This window comes from Urtica dioica, chromosome 1 (genome assembly GCF_054948205.1).
Source record: "Urtica dioica subsp. dioica isolate 48M chromosome 1, U.dioica_male_clone48M_v1_H2, whole genome shotgun sequence".
Taxonomy (NCBI): Eukaryota; Viridiplantae; Streptophyta; class Magnoliopsida; order Rosales; family Urticaceae; genus Urtica; species Urtica dioica.
Genome location: NC_142756.1, coordinates 13,325,706 through 13,338,496, shown reverse-complemented (window position 1 = coordinate 13,338,496; position 12,791 = coordinate 13,325,706). Strand labels below are relative to the sequence as shown.

Below are 12,791 nucleotides of genomic sequence, written 5' to 3'. Positions count from 1 at the left end.
GGTCATCCCCGAGACGAGTGCGTACTCGAGGCGTCCAAATCGTACTCGTTTGCCTCCGATACCAAAATGTATTTCCCCCCGTACCGTCGCCTCGATCTTCTTCTGAAGGAGAGTATGTACGAGCACCGGTGAGAAACCAAGCTCGCTCTCCGTAAAAAATTGCTCGAACGGAGTCCCGAGGATTCGTTCTTTTATCCCGAGCTCATCGAATCTACTCCGTACAAGCTTCAAGATCCCGGTCCCACCGTAGGTGATACGCCCCGGGAATGAGACGTTGTACATGTAGTTCAAATTGTCCTAAAAAAACAACAAAATTAAATCAGAATCACAATTCAAGAAATTAAATTTTTTTAAAAACATCATCGTATAGCATCGTATATCATCGTAAAACAAGAAATTAAATTTTTTAAAAAACTCATCGTATAGCATCGTACAGCATCGTATATCATCGTAAAACAAGAAATTAAATTTTTTAAAAAATTCATCGTATAGCATCGTACATCATCGTATATCATCGTAAAACGAGAAATTAAATTTTTTAAAAAAATCATCGTATAGCATCGTACAGAATCGTATATCATCGTAAAACAAGAAATTAAATTTTTTGAAAAAATCATCGTATAGCATCGTACAGAATCGTACGACAATTTTTTGAGAAAACATAAACCTATCGTACACCATCGTATCGCATCGTAGAGCTCTATGAATTTCATCGTACGACATCGTACAGCATCGTACGACATCGTACGATGCATCAATCTCATCGTACACTGGCCCTAATTTCAAACCCTAATATACTAAATCCGACCCAAATCACCTCAAATCAACTCAAATCAGAGAATAACTAAGTCCTAAACCCTATTATAACTATTTTCAATGAAGTTTAACAAGAAATTACATGAAAACTTACCTTTTTACTTGGTTTTGAAGCTCGGGATTTCTGATCTCCACCGCCGCCCGAGATCGAACCTTTTCCATCGTACGCCATCGTATTCACTCGTACCAGATGGTATCACGTCGTACACGGTCGTACAAGGTCGTACTGAATCGTACCGGAATTTTTTTGATTTTTTTTGTTGAGAGAAAGAGAGAGAGAGAGAGAGAGAGATGTCGAGTGAGACAGGAGGAGGGAAAGCTTATTCAAAATGTTTAAGGGGTATATTTGTCCATTTTGGGTCCAAAAGTCCATTTCTAGATATTTTAAAAGGTTAGGGTCTAATCTTGATATTTAATCAATTTTTAAGCCCACTTAAAGAAATTTCTCTGCCAAAAACCGGTATACCGATCGATTTTCTCTAAATTTCTCCGATATTTCAATCCCTGTTCAAAATATGTGGTCAATAGTGAGTAGTAACATACTCAATTCACCCTTCAAGATAGATAAATAAATATGTGGTCAATAGTGAGTAGTAACATACTCAATTCATCACCCTTCAAGATAGATAAATATATATATTTTTTTTAAACTTTTTTAATATAAAAAAATTAAATTCGAAAATATATAATTTGAAGACCAAAATAAATTTATAATTGTTGTGAAAACAAAATATTTAACTAAAATCAAGAATAGTTTGAACACTAATACTTCAAAAAAAAAAAAATTAGAGAGAAAGGGATGGTGAGAGAACTCGGATTTTCTATTTCATTTTTCTGTTTTACTTGGTTTATATCATCATTTTAGTCATATCATCATTTTATAAGTCCTATCATCATTTTATTTAAATTATTAATTTATATTTATATAAAAATAACTTAAATTGACTTATTTTGATTGGAGGGATATTAAAATTAGAAATATCAAAAAGGATAAAAGATTTGGATTAAAGAGATGTAAAGAGTTAATTATAGAAATCGGGATGAGTTTTTCTTTATAGACAAGTTTGAACACTAAAGTCAAAATTAAATTAGTTGGTCCAACAATAATTAAGAGGGAAAAAATAGTGAGCTGATACAAATGAGCAAACCACAATTTTCAGGTCCATTAGATATATAGTTGTATTTACACTTTTTTTGATTTGTTATTTAGTCAACTTTCAATAAGTTTTTGTAAATATCTATGACCAAATTTTTACACGTGTAAATTGACTGAAATGTCTTATTAAAATGTTGGTTATTTACGTAAAAGTTATAAAACGTTAATTATTTACCTAAAATTATAAAACGCTGGCTGATTAAAAATTCACGTAGTTTTAGTCGGCTGACTGGCTAATTATTTGTTTTTTTAATCAGTAGTCATATATATATATATATATATATATATATATATATATATATATATATATATATATAAATTTGAAGTCTAATAACTTGATTGAGCACAATTTATAACTTTTTGTTCGATTGAAGAAAAAAAATCTCAAAAGTCTTCATGAAGCTTGCAATTGTACACCCAGCATGCCAATCACAAGTCAAACTGACGTCATATTCTAAAAAACATCACTAAGAAAACGACCCAATGAAGAAAAAGAAGATCCCCCATGATTATTAAGACCAACGGCGTTTCTACACTTGACGCTCCCTCTTTGACCCTCATGCGAATCTCGTTCTCGCCCTCCATCACCAACCCGATCGCCGCTCCGATCACCTCGGCGCCCACCAGCTCCGCCCCATCGCCACCCTCCTCTTCCGCGAAGCCGAACCTGAAATCCATCTTGACTTCCACCGCCACTCCCAACTCTGCCACCATCATCAGCGCGTTCATCCGCTGCTCTGCAAACAAAGGCCACGCCGCCACCAGAACCTCGAACCACAAGCTCTCCATCACCGAGTTCCACCCGCAATGCGACACGAACCTCCCCCACCGCCACGTGGCCCAGCATCGAGTTCCACACCTAACGTGGGCTGGGGGGACGTGCTGGGTCGGAGAGAGAGAGAGAGAGAGAGAGAGAGAGAGAGAAGGTGAGACAGAGCGAGAGAGAAGGATGGCGGCGTGCGGGGCTGGGCCGAGGTCGAGCTCGCCGAAGTTGCAGAGAGAGACGGGGCGGGGCTGGGCAAAGAGGTAGAGAGAGAGAAGGCTCAGGCAAGGAAGAAGAACGCTCGGGTTTTTATAATACCCTAAAACTATTGGGTGCGACAATGTCGCACCTAATAAGCATATTCGGTGCGACATGTCGCACCTAATGTCGCACCGAATATGAAATCACAAAGCCAAAAAATTTCGGGGGGATTTTCCTGACCGTTTTAAATTGTAAAACCTTTAGGTGCGACATTGTATTCGGTGCGACAAAGTCGCACCTAAAAGTTTTTGGTGTGACGATTTCATATTAGGCGCGACACTGTCGCACCGAATACTACTAAACATTAGCAAAAATTTTAGTCATCTGGATGAGTATCCGGTGCGACATGTCGCACCTAATAACCTTTCGCACCAGAAATGTGAATTTGTAGTAGTGGGCCCACGAAATCAATCCCCCATAAGAAGCACGGGGGCGGCCGAGGAGTTGAACAGCACGGAGGGCAAGAGGTGGCGAGGGACGGGGTCGGTGAAGGCCGAGAGCGAAAGCTCATCGGCGGTTTCGGTTTCTCTCTCGAGTCGGAGATGGAGGTTCAGACACGCGGCGCTCGACGTCTAGAAGACGTACGTCGGGACACCGACCTCGGCGGCCACGTCGGCCATGGACATGCAGCCCATCTCGAGCATGAGACCGGCGAGGCCGGGCCGGGGTGCGATGGTGCTTCTGACATGGGACCGGTGGCTCTCGATGAATCGCTTGCAGATGAGGATGGGGTTTGTGTCGGCGTCGTCGGTGGTGTCGGGATCGGGGCCGAAGGTGATGTCGAGAAAGTTGATGCGGTTTTCCGAGGCGAAAGAAGAGACGAGGGACTTGGCGTAGGCGGTGAGTTTGGGGTCGAATGGGAGTTTTTATGAGCAAGACTGTGATGGAAAGGCTATGACTTTTGGTTGCGAGGGGTTTCGCCAACTCCAGTGCCGCGGGAAGATGGCCTCTTGCGGCGCAGGGGATCAGAACCAGCTCAGCTTTCAAGTTTTTTTTTTTGGGATTTGGTCTCTGGTGTACGTAGGTGTTGTTTAAAGAGGAAGAAAAGTGTATAAAGAAAAGTAGTTATTCTTTTGAAAATATGAGGATCTGAGGAAAAGTAGTGATAGTTTTTTAGGATTCATTAGTTTAAACTTTCGTTGACCCAGTCAATCATATTACCGTCTAGTTGGCATAGTATGCCTTATGGAACTTTTGTAAATAGTTGGCTAATGGTTATGTTAGTTTAAATACTCATGATCTTGTAATTTACTGTTACATTGAATAAAAATTTGTTTTTCGTTTCTTTCTCCATTATCGTCTCTCCTGATCCAAGCTAGGTTTCAAGATGGTTTCAGAGCGCTCTGCGCATCTCTAGATCTGTTTCCAATTGTGTATCCTCATCTCAACATCTCTATTTTTTCTTCTTAGTCTTCATCTCTATGGCGAATCTTGGAGGAGCGCAAACAGAGGAATCGGCGACAAGAATCACATCGAGGCGATCGATCGTCGATGAGATGCTTGATCCGTATTTTCTTCATCATTCCAATTCAACGGGAATGATTCTAATTACTAAGGTCATGGATGGCGATAATTACAACTCATGGAGCCCATCCATGAAGATCGCGCTTTCCGTGAAGAATAAGCTTGGCTTCATCGATGGAACGATTCCGAAACCAGATGGATCAGAAGTGAATCGCCTCACAGCTTGGAAGAGGAACAATAATATGGTAATCTCTTGGATCTTAATTCGGTTTCTAAAGAATTTTCTTGCAGTGTGCAATATGGAGAATCAACGAAGGAGAATTGGGAGGATCTTGAAGAAAGATTCCAACAATCCAATGGACCTCGGATTTTCCAGCTGCGAAGAGATATCACGAATCTGATCCAAGACCAGAACATAGTCGGTGTTTGTTTCACAAAATTAAAGACCTTATATGAAGAGCTCAACAATTTTAAGCCAACTTGTGCTTGTACCTGTGGAGGATCAAAGGCACTGCTCGATTTCATTCAGAGCGAATATGTCATGAAGTTCCCTTATGGGATTAAATGAGTCCTTCACAACTGTGCGCGATCAAGTTTTGATGATGGATCATCTGCCTCCAATCAACAAGGTCTTTGTTATGGTATCACAAGAAGAAAAACAACGATCCATTGAAGCAGATGTTCTTGGAGAACAAGACCTATCCGGATCGGTAGCTATGGCAGTCAAAGAAGACCAAAGGAAGATCATCAAGAAGACCAAAAGAAGATCATCAAGAAGACCAAAGGAAGACCATCGATAAATGTTACAAGTTACATGGCTTCCCACCAGGTTAAAGTCAACATTCAAGAACCAATACAATGCAGTTGAAGGATCTGGAGTTCAGAATCAATCAGGATCTTCTATGATCTCTAACCTCACCACTGAACAAATTCATCACCTGATCCACATGTTGTCCAATTCGCTCACCACCACTCAAGGAGTTGGAGCTTCCAATGACGTCAATGTGGCCTCGTTCACATCAGGTTTTTACTGTTATAATAACAATTTAGGTCCTTCTTCCTTTAAAAACAATTCTTGGATTATTGACTCTGGTGCTTCTAAACATGTGTGTTCTAACCTTTCCTTATTTCATAATCTGAAAGATTTACACAATTCCACTGTTACTTTACCCAACCATGTTGTATAAAAGTGTATAAATGTGGAGATATTTTCATCAATGATTATATGACCCTGAAAAGTGTGTTATACATTCCAGGTTTTAAGTTCAATTTATTATCTATAAGTGCTTTTACCTCAGATTCTAATGCTAGAATTATTTTCTCACATGATAGCTTTGAAATACAGGACAACAGGTCCAAGAAGATGATTGGCAAGGGTGATGTCCAGGCTGATCTGTATGTGCTAAACCTGGGAACAAGAGCTTCAATCAACAATTTGTCTTCTTAGATTTGGCACAGCAGATTAGGCCATCCCTCCTAGAAATGTCTTGAGTCTCTTAAAAATAAGTTGGCATATCAACCTTGTAACAAAAACAATCCTTGTCACATCTGTCTCTAGCTAAGCAACATCGCCTTCCCTTTATTTCTCATAATCATCTCTATAACCATGTCTTTGATCTCATACATTGTGATGTATGGGGTCCTTATGGTACTAAATCTCATTCTGGTTTTAGATTCTTTTTTTACTTTGGTTGATGATTGTAGTAGATTTTGTTGGATCTACTTAATGATAAATAAATCTGATGTTCATCCTCTTGTTCCTTGGTTTTGTTCTATGGTTACTAACCAATTCTCCACTACTATTAAACAATTTAGATATGATAATGCACGTGAGCTTGCCTTTGCAGATTTTTTTTTTTCTAAACAAGGCATTCTTCATCAGTATTCCTGTGTGGAAACCTCTCAACAAAACTCAATTGCTGAGAGGAAGCATCAGCATATCCTCAATGTAGCTTGTGCCTTGTATTTCCAATTACACATTCCCATTGATTACTGGTCAGAATGTGTCATGACTTCTGTCTATCTCATCAATAGAACCCCTAGTCAGGTTTTATCCAATAAATGTCCATTTGAGATTCTTTACAAAACTGATGTTGATTATGATTGTATGCGTGTATTTGGATGTTTAGCTTTTGCCTCTACTCTCAAGGCCAATAGAACTAAGTTCCAACCTAGAGCCAGAAAGTGTGTCTTTCTTGGCTATCCCCCTGGTGTGAAAGGCTATAGGCTTCTTGACTTAAACACTAGAGGGATTTTTATGTCTCGTGATGTTATCTTTCATGAACAGTTTTTTCCTTTTCATGATTTCAATTTTAAAGTCAAACCTATTGATCCATTTCCTCACTTAGTTCTCCCTGCTGTTGATACTAATATTTCTCCTAGTTTGATTGATGACTCAAGCATAGACCATCATCACAGTTTAGGTGAACCAAGACAAGATTCAACAGTCTCAGATTCAAGGGACATCAACAATAATCTTCCCACACCTGAAATACTTTCAGCTGAGGTTCTTGTACCTTCATCTGGGACCCTCATCAGTGGTGCCTTGAGAAGATCTGATAGACAACGAGCACCTCCAACACGACTGAAGGATTACCATTGTAACTTGCTCAAGAACCACACAGGTGTAGCCATTCCATCTCCTCACCTTTTGTCTAAGTTTGTTGTTTATTCAAACTTATCTTTAAATTATAGAAACTATATTTTGTTTGTTTCCAACAACTTTGAGCATCAATATTATCATCAAGCAGCTAAGTTTCCTCATTAGCGACAAGCAATGAATGAGGAACTTAGTGCCATGGAAGATAACAGGACTTGGTCCATTGTCCCACTACCTGTTGGTAAGAAATCTATTGGTTGTCGATGGATTTACACAAATAAGTTCAACCCAGATGGTTCTCTTTCTCGGCACATGGCAAGATTGGTTGCCAAAGGTTACAATCAAAAGGAGGGTATATATTTTATTGATAACCTTTTCTCCAGTTGCAAAACTGATCACTGTTAAGGTTTTATTGTCCTTAGCTGCTTCTCAAAACTGGGTTCTTGCATAGCTTGATATAAATAATGCGTTTTTAAATGGTCTCTTTGAGGAAGTTTATATGGACATTCCTTTAAGATATACTCCTCAGGGGGAGCTGTGTTCTGATAATCGCAAGCATGTTTTGCAAGTTATACAAATCCATATAGGATTGAAACAAGCTTCTAGACAGTGGAACATTAAGTTCACTATTGCTATTTTGTTTGCTGGTTTTCTTCAATCCAAGTGGGATTATTAATTGTTTACTCGTGGTACTGGTGATCATTTCATTGCTATATTGTTATATGTATTGCAGGACCATCTTCTTCAACCATATCCAGGGTTAAAGATTTCTTGCAGTCTAAGTTTAAGCTCAAGGACTTAGGTTCCTTGAAGTTTTTCGTTGGTTTGGAAATTGCCAGGTCTTCCTCTGTAATTGTCCTGAATCAAAGGCAGTATATACGCTTCAGATATTGGATGATTATGGGTTTTTGGATTCAAAACCTGTGTCCACTCCTATGAATCCGAGGCATAACTTGAACAATGCAGATGTGGATGTTCTTCCTGATATTAAGCATTATCGTAGTTTGATTGGACGATTGTTGTACTTGACTATAACAAGGCCTGACATTACTTATTGTGTTCATTCCTTGAGTCAATTTTTACAATGTCCTCGAGTGCCTCATTTGCAGGCAGCTCATCATTTGTTGCGATACATTAAAGCTACTCCAGTTCTTGGTCTGTTCTTCAGTGCCAGCTCGTCCACACAACTTCGTAGTTTTTCGGATGCAAATTGGGCGACGTGCTCAGATACTAGACGCTCGATTACTGGAGTCTACGTGTTCCTTGGGGATGCTTTGGTGGCATGGAAGTCCAAGAAGCAGAACACGATTTCTCGCTCCTCAGCGGAAGCAGAATATCGTGCCTTGGCAACAACGGCGAGTGAGCTAATTTGGCTTCGACAACTGCTCAAGGATTTTCATGTCCAGCCTGATTCGTCTACAGAGCTGTATTGTGACAATCAAGTGGCTATACACATCGCCAACAACCCTGCTTTTCATGAGCGCACAAAACACTAAGAGGTTGATCTCTATTTTGTTCGTGATCATGTTCAACAAGTGATTTCAAAATTCTTCCCATCCGCACTCATCCTCAATTGGCTGACGTGTTCACTAAGCCGCTGCCTTCACCGGCGTTGCGGTATATTATGTCCAAGATGAACTTAAAGAATATCTTTAGTTCATCGTGAGGGGGAGTTTTGAGGATTCATTAGTTTAAACTTTTGTTGACACAGTCAACCATATTACCGTCTAGTTGGCGTAGTCTGCCTTTTGTAATTAGTTGGCTCATGATTATGTTAGTTTAAATACTCTTGATCTTGTAATTTACTGTTATATTGAATAAAAATTTCTTTTTCGTTTCTTTCCCAATTCTCGTATCTCCTGATTCAAGCTAGGTTTCAAGAATAGTAAAACAAAAGAAGAAGAAGAAAGGTAGTGTATATACTGTAATATACGAACTTTTGTAACGCTCGAGTTAAGAATTTGAATAAAATAAACGATTTTATTTTGAATCAAATTCTTGTTGCACATGAGGTGTCCTTAATTTTTAAATATCTTGAAAGAAAAATAATAATAATAAATATATTTAAGGATGAGGGAATTTCGGAATAAGAATATTCGAGTAACTTGATATTATTTTCCGAATAAATTTATTTGGAACGTACTCGGAGACTTAAGATCTCAAGAGTGAAAATAAATTCTGAAGTCCCTTAAATATATTTAAGATGACATGAATTAATAAGAAATTCTCGGTTACTTTTCAAGATTTTTTATTAATTAATAAAGGACGAGTTTGAGAGGATATATTTGGAAAGGACTTAAGTGCAACAATGTGAAGGACGAGATTGAAAGAAAAAGATTTAAGAGGGGTGATTTTAGAAGACATGTGGCCCAATGGTGTGCTGCCAAGTGGCGATCTTATCCTCTTCTTTTCTCCTCTCCTATTCGGCCACGTAACCCCCCTTCTTCTCTTTCTTCTTTCCTTCTTCTTATTTATTCTCTCCTTCTTCTCCAAGTCGCGCGCGAGCTTCCCCTGAAAAGAAAAAAAAATTTCAACGCAGCCACAAGAGCAAAGCTCGGCCATAAATCCTTCATCACCGCCATCTTCTACCTCTCTTCTTCCTCTCTCTTCGCTGAGCTCCATCTTCTCCAGCCAAGTATCTCATCCGCGCGCGCCATCTGAGAAGAAAGACGAGGTCGCCGAGAGCCACGTCGATGCCAGAGCAAGAAAAAACGCCGGGGAAGGCGTGGTGACTCACCGGGGAAGCTTATATCACGGGTTGAGTTATCGGATTCCGCGAAAGGGATTACAGAATTAGACGGACGAGCGGGAACCGACAGAGTCAAAGGCAACGAAGCAGGAATTTGAAGTTTCGAGGAAAGTGTTATCGATGTTAAAACTCGATTAACTCTTCCTTTGACGTTTCGACAAGTGTCAAGTATTCCAGAGAACGTGAAAAGCAAGACATCGCTGGAAGTTGTCGAACTTTCTGTCGAGTTGTTCCAGGTAAGCGTGGAGACATAAGTCAACTACTTACCAAGGGAATAATCCTGTTTACGTGCATTTTCGTGTTAATAATAATAAAGAGTATGAAAAGCCTTAAAAGACACAAACATTGAAGATTAAGGCTTCGGCCACTCTTTATGGAAAATTTTAGTTGGGTTTTTACCCATAGGTTCAAACGCTAACTTGAATCAGCCACGTTGCTACTTTGTTGTAGTTAGATCCCTCTGCTAACCATAGACTTTGGCTAGATTTGAGGTGACAGGAGAGCAGGTTGGACTCTCGGATTCGAGCCGAGGGTAGAAGTACTAGGAGTCACGTCCTGAGTCTTCAATTTAACCCGAGACGCTCTCCTGTATATGCATAGTCGTGTACTCTATATGCTAGAGTACCCAAAGATAAAAAAAACGTTGTCGGTGGTACCTACAAGTCAATGACTTGTATGAAGCGGATTTAAAAATCCGTGCGCTGAGTACTCTACGCAATGGGTGAAGGTCGCGATTCGCGAGCTCATTGCGGGACTGGAGACTCGACAGTAGCTGATGCAGGCACCGTACGGTGGAATGGGTGAAGGTCGCGATTCGCGAGCTCATTGCCGTCAAGAGCCCAGTAGGCGCTGACGTCATAAGGAAAAGGAAATGGTACCACTAGTGGATCCCAGACGAAACGAAAACTCTAGGCCAGCGGAAGACGGCTGCTCGAAGTCTGTAGTTGGTCTCTTGCCATTCCGGAGGTTAGAACATAGAAATGTATAACCTTGCGGAGTGACAAGTGTTAGCTAGGATGTGATCACACATTATGCATGCTAGAGAATTAGCGGAAATGGCATCCTGCATTCTTATCTGATTGTTTACACGTCACATGGCTCTGCATTAGATGTTTTCTTTCATAGGTTAGACTCCCGCTTACTGAGTCAATCGACTCATAGCTTTATGACCCTTGGTAATGTAGATAAGGGTAAGGCGACGATGTGAGCAATGGAAATGAAGATTGAAACCGAGCGTATATCTCTTGACCTATGGGCTACTGGGAACTCACTCGGGATCAAATTACTATATATTAGTATTTTGTAAAACTCTGATTAACTACGCTCCCCAAACTATCCCATGTATATATACTTAAAATCGAGAGCTTGTGTATAAATAAGAGTCGTTATAAGACTCTAAGTTCTAAACTCTAAACGCGAAAAATTTCCCGAGGTTTTTGTATAACCACTAAAATGTTATATGTATAATTATCGTATGTTTAATATTTCCGCATTTTAAATTATGTAATATATTTACTTATTATACATTAAAGTTTCGCGTTATATTTATATTGTGTACTATCTCGGGGTTGGGCTTGGGGCTCGTGAGCGAGTTGATAACGTTCGCGAGTCGTTTCTTTATTCGGAGGATATTCCCGTCGCGGCTCGCGAGCGAGGTGATGACGTTCGCGGGTCGTGACATATACTATTTATTATATGTCATTTTGCTGCTGAATACACGTATCACTCGTGCCGTTTGTGAATTATGTTTCGTTTCCGCGATGGGTTCAGAGATTAATAGTGTTTTGCTCACTCAACTCGTTTGGAAATATAAACACTCCTTTTACTCTCAGAAAAAAAAAACGTACCATTATATTCGAGCAAAACCGAGGTGTATGTAAACATATGGGAGCAAAATTTTGGTAGCATTTTTCGATTAGAGTAGAACAAAATTTCAATTTGTTATTGTTCCGTTCGTCCAAGTTTACATAAGCCTTATAAATTGAACACATTTGATATATTTGTCTTCACGAATAAACACAAAGCTTACTGAGATACAATATGTAGTAAAAAAACATCCGCCGTGGCTCTAACGTAGATTCTACGTCACGCAAGAATAGATAGCTCTTTTTAAAAACGCTATTCAATGGCGCTCAAAAAGCACCTTTAAAATCAGTTTAACATCACTTTTTAAGCACCGTGAAAGGGCTTTTTTTTGTCGTAGTGTACTCTATAAAACTAACGAATTTGAAATATGTTCATACATAATTTAGTTTTAGGTTACATGTGATTTAGGCTTGTACCATCTAAAACTGATTGGGCTTTATATTATCTAAACCAAAGACATGAAAATGAATGGTACAAACTCGATTCAATAAAGAAGAAGAGTAGAGAAAATGGAATATAAAAGAATAGAATTTGAACCAGGTTAAATGAAAAGAAAATTTGAACAACTGATCAGTTGAGTAAAATATATATAAAGCTTGAAATCAATAAATTTGAAATTGTTTTAATGACCGCATATTAGCATATTTGTACATAAACCTTGATTGATAACAAACATATATATGATTTGAGTTTTCATCGACTATCATTCGACTATTACCTAATTTAATTTAAGAAATTCCTCCATCTCAATGAAATCGAATTGATTGTATAATTTTCTTTAATCGAAGAATGATCCCTCATTTCAAGGTTAATTCACATTTATAGACTTACAAGCGGTTAGGAATTGATCATTATGACATTAGAGACTTTCATCTTTTATGAGTCATTTAAATGTTTGAGTTTCTTGGCTAGAGCTCGGGATCTTGTCCCGAGCTCGGAAACTCTCCAAAGCTTGCTGATGCATTGCCTAAGTTTTCTTCCTTATTACCTTAACTTATCTTTTCAGACAATGATGTGAAAATTAGCTAGTGATTTTCGGCTTCCTCACTAGCCATTTTTTGTTTTTATTAGGAGTTCGTATGAGCAATACTACTGGAGATTATCGTGATCGGACTGT

At 39.1% G+C, this 12,791-nt stretch overlaps 1 pseudogene; it reads right to left on the bottom strand.

Moving 5' to 3' along the window:
• Positions 1-2,419: 2,419 nt before the first annotated feature.
• LOC149407322 (UDP-glycosyltransferase 71A15-like) lies at positions 2,420-4,290 on the bottom strand (annotated as a pseudogene).
• Between the last annotated feature and the right edge of the window lie 8,501 nt (positions 4,291-12,791).